The sequence below is a fragment of the Arvicanthis niloticus genome, chromosome 8 (genome assembly GCF_011762505.2).
Source record: "Arvicanthis niloticus isolate mArvNil1 chromosome 8, mArvNil1.pat.X, whole genome shotgun sequence".
In the NCBI taxonomy this organism is placed as follows: domain Eukaryota; kingdom Metazoa; phylum Chordata; class Mammalia; order Rodentia; family Muridae; genus Arvicanthis; species Arvicanthis niloticus.
In genome coordinates this window covers 47660545-47665115 of record NC_047665.1, presented here as the reverse complement: position 1 = coordinate 47665115, position 4571 = coordinate 47660545, and positions in this window count along the sequence as shown.

The window sequence follows — 4571 nt, the reverse complement described above, 5'->3', positions numbered from 1 at the left end:
GCTTGCTTGGTATTTACACTGTGCTGAGAAGGTGGATTTAAGTGAGTCAGCCAAGTAACCAGTAGAATTGTTAAATAGCTATGTTCCAGCAGGAAGATGTTCTATAGCCAAATGGAGCCATAAAGTAACCAGGAACAAATTCAGGTAAAACTGTACAAGAAGATTCTTACAAAATGAGAAGGCCTTATTAAAAACATTCCTTAAATATTTGACAAAAATAGAAGCAGTGCTGAACACCTGTAATCTCAATTTTCCAGAGGCTGAGGCAGGAGAATCATTGTGACTCTGAGGCCAGCCTGGATACAATAGTGAGTAACAGCAAGACCCTGTTTCAAACAAAACAAATCTGACAAAATTGCCATGTCAGTGGCATTTATTCTTAATAAATAAGAAGCTGTAACGTTGTAAATAGATTCACAAGTCACTAAACTATAAAATCAGTGAAAACCAATTAACTTGAAATTGATTGAAAACAAAACTCATATGAAGATGTAAATTCATAATAATTTTGGAAATAAATAACAAAAAAGGACATTTGCAAAATATTGCAAAACAGTAGTAAAGTTGGGCTGGACTGACTGATGGCTCAGCAGTTAATAACACTCGCTGCTCTGGCAGAAAACCCAAGCTTCATTCCCAGCCCCCACATGGGTCAGATTATAACTGCCTGCAATTCCAGTTCCAGGGGATCTTCTGCCCTCTTCTGGCCTCCTTGGGCACTGCACTCATGTGCAGATGCACATATACACATAATAATGAGATAAAATACAATCTTAAAAAGATAATTATGCTAACTTCTTAGAAACTGTACAATCAAAGAAAAGCATGGAGTGAAAAATTGTAAACATTTTTAGAAGATAAACCCTCTCCTAGAATGCTATACCTTGTAACCTCCAGATGCAAAGGAACACGAGGGAGGGATAGGGACGGTTCTGTTTTCATAGCTCCTGTGTCACCCAGGCAGTGGTGTACACTGTTGGAAAGTGGGCTTGTATTTGTTGTGAATGTATATTTCAACCTCTGGGATAAACACTCAAAAATGTTATGTAATGTAGCTGATACATTAAGAAATTGGGATCACATTACTCAATTTAAACTTCAGCAAGTAGAAAAATGGTGGAAGACAAAAATAGAAAGAAAGCAAAGGTGTTGAACAGAAAATCAAAACAGGTCTGGTAGACAGATATCCAGTGACTCCAATGACCACTTTAAATATTAATGCTCTAAATATGCTAATTAGAATCAAAGGCTATGCTTAAAAAGTCTCATAAAAATAACAATGACAAGCTGGGCATGGTGGGTCATATCTTTAATCCTAGCACTTCAGAGGCAGAGATCTCTGTAAAATTCAGAGCTAGCCTGGTCTACAGACAACTGGTCCCAGGACAACTAGAGCTACATAGTGAGACTCTGTCTCAAAACAACAAACAGCAAGAAGTCAACAAAGACAAAAATCTAAAATATCCTTATTTTAAAAGATAGAGTGTTAAAATGGATCATGAGACAAGATACAAGGGACTGGTAAGATGGTCTACTGGGTAAAGACACTTGTTGCTAAGCTTGATTGGGTGATTTTTGATCCCCAAAATCCATACACTACACGTAGACAGCCCAGTTCTGATTATTGTTCTTTTTCAAGTCTGGGTCCACCTGCATAGCCATAGATGCATAAATACACAATAAATAAATAAATATATGATTTAAAAACCAAGATTCAAATATGTCTTGTCTGTGAGAACTCTATTTTAAAAGCAAAGCCATATGTATTAAATGTAAAGGGAAGGAGAGTGATAAATCATTTTTTTGTTGTTTGTTTGTTTGGTTGGTTTTTCGAGACAGGGTTTCTCTGTATAGTCCTGGCTGTCCTGGAACTCACTCTGTAGACCAGGCTGGCCTTGAACTCAGAAATCCACCTGCCTCTGCCTCTGCCTCTGCCTCTGCCTCTGCCTCTGCCTCTGCCTCTGCCTCTGCCTCTGCCTCTGCCTCTGCCTCTGCCTCTGCCTCTGCCTCTGCCTCTGCCTCTGCCTCTGCCTCTGCCTCTGCCTCTGCCTCTGCCTCTGCCTCTGCCTCTGCCTCTGCCTCTGCCTCTGCCTCTGCCTCTGCCTCCCAAGTGCTGGGATTAAAGGCATGAGCCACCACTGCCCAGTATGATAAATCATTCTTATACCAATTAAATGAAGATAGAAATAGCTACATTAAGTTCTGAAAGAGCAGGCTTCAGAGCAAGGAAAGTTATCAGAGCTAAAGAAGGGCAGTACAGGGCTCCATTGGAAAGTGCTTGCCCTGCAAATTCGAGACCTTGAGTTTAATTCCCTGAATTCACGTAAGAAATCTGGACATGGTGATAGGCACTTGTAATCCTAGGGCTGGTAGAATGGAGACAGATTAGACACTTGTTTTCATTGGTCATCTAGATTAAGCTTACTTAGTGAGTCCTAGACCAGTAAGATGACTTGTCTCAAACAAGGTAAAGAACACACAAGGAACAATAATATCTGAGGGCGTCTTCTGACCTGTGCATGTGTATATGTGTATGGGCACCTGCTCACACCCCCACAAAATTACATTACATAATGCAAAAGCAACTAATTCTAAAAAAAAATTAGCCACCAAATTCATAGTCTTTAATTTTATACATGGAACCATAACACATCAAAATGTACTGGGAAAACAACAGAAAGGAGACAGGGTCGTCCTGGTTACAGCTGAGGACTTTAGTGCCCTCTAGTGGACAGGTGCGGCATGCATGAAGGGATAGGAGAATGGAATAGCATATGCCTTCATAGCATCGCTAAAATGTGCAGTCAAAAACTAAGCACTTGGGGCTGAAGAATTGCCCAGTAGGTAAAGTATTTGCATGCAAACCTGAGGGTATGAGTTTGAATCCTCAGCACCCAGGTAAAAAGCTGGGGTGTGGGAGCCCTGTTTGTAATCCTGAGGGCAGAGACGGGCAGATCCTGTGGGCTTGAAGGGCACTTACTCTTACTGAATCAGTAAACTCAAGGTTCAAAGACATTGTCTCAAAAAATAATGTGGAGAATGACAAAGAAAGATACCTGATGCTAACTTTGGCCTCTCCATGTACCCACATGAGTGAAGGAAACACACACACACACACACACACACACACACACACTTTTGGAATACAGCTGGTGCTAGGAAAGGCAGTGGTTTTTTTACACTTATTTTGAGTGTGTGTTTGTGCCTGTGTATGTGTGTACAAGAGCATGCCTCTGGGCACATGCAGTGGTCAGGTCTCTCTTCCCACTTATGTGGTTTCTAGGGGTTAAACTCTGGTTACCTGGCTTGGTAGCAAGAGCCTTTACCCACTGAGCCATCTCACTGGCCCAGGAGATGCACTTTTGAAGGCTCAAAGTGATGTCAAAGCAAGCATTCTCTCCTGAAAGTACTGTATTGTGAAAATGGAAAAGAAAAGTCATCAGTTTTATATCATTGACACCCCTTGGCTACTTTATCTAACAGCAGAATATACATTCTTCTCAAGAACTCAGAACATTTTCAATGATAGGCAATATTCTGGGTCACAAAACATGTCATAATAGGGCTGGAGAGATGGCTTGGTGGTTTACAGCACTGGCTGGCTGTTCTTTCAAAGAACCCCAGGTTCAGCCAGGCGGTGGTGGCGCATGCCTTTAATCCCAGCACTTGGGAGGTAGAGGCAGGCGGATTTCTGAGTTCGAGGCCAGCCTGGTCTACAGAGTGAGTTCCAGGACAGCCAGGACTACACAGAGAAACCCTGTCTCGAAAAACAAAACAAACAAACAAACAAACAAAATAACCCGGGTTCAATTCCCAGTACCACATGGCAGCTCACAGCTGTCTGTAATTCTAGGGGATTCGACACCCTCACAAAAACATACATGCAAGCAAAACATCATATACTAAAAATATAAGTTAATTAAAAACAAAGCAAAACAAAATGCCAAAGCAACAGGCTGGGATGTAGCTCAATAATAACACACTTGCTTAGCATGCGAGAATCCTGGCTTCAATCCCCAGTGTGGCAACAAAAACCTGTAATGCTGTAACAAATTAAAAAGCATGTGGTGGGGGGCTGGAAAGATAGTGTAGCACTTAAGAGCAGTTATTGCTCTTGCAGAGGGCCTGGATTCAATTCCCAGCATCTATAGGCAACTTACAACCATCCACTGAGTAAGTTCCAGAGAGGCCAATGCCCTCTTCTAGCTTATGCTGGCACGAGCCACATATGCAGTGCATACAAATACATGAAAGACACACACACACACACATACATACATACACACACACACATACACACATATACTTACATACATATACACACATAATACACATATACTTACATACATAATACACACATATATACATACACACATATATACATACATACACATATACACACACATACATACACACATACACACATACATACATATGCATACACATACATAAATACATGCATACATGCACATAGTATCCACTCGCAGACATGGAAATGGAAGAAGGAAGAACAGGACTAATGGGAAAGTTGAAATAGAAAGGGTAGGGGGTGTGTAAAATAGCGCATATTC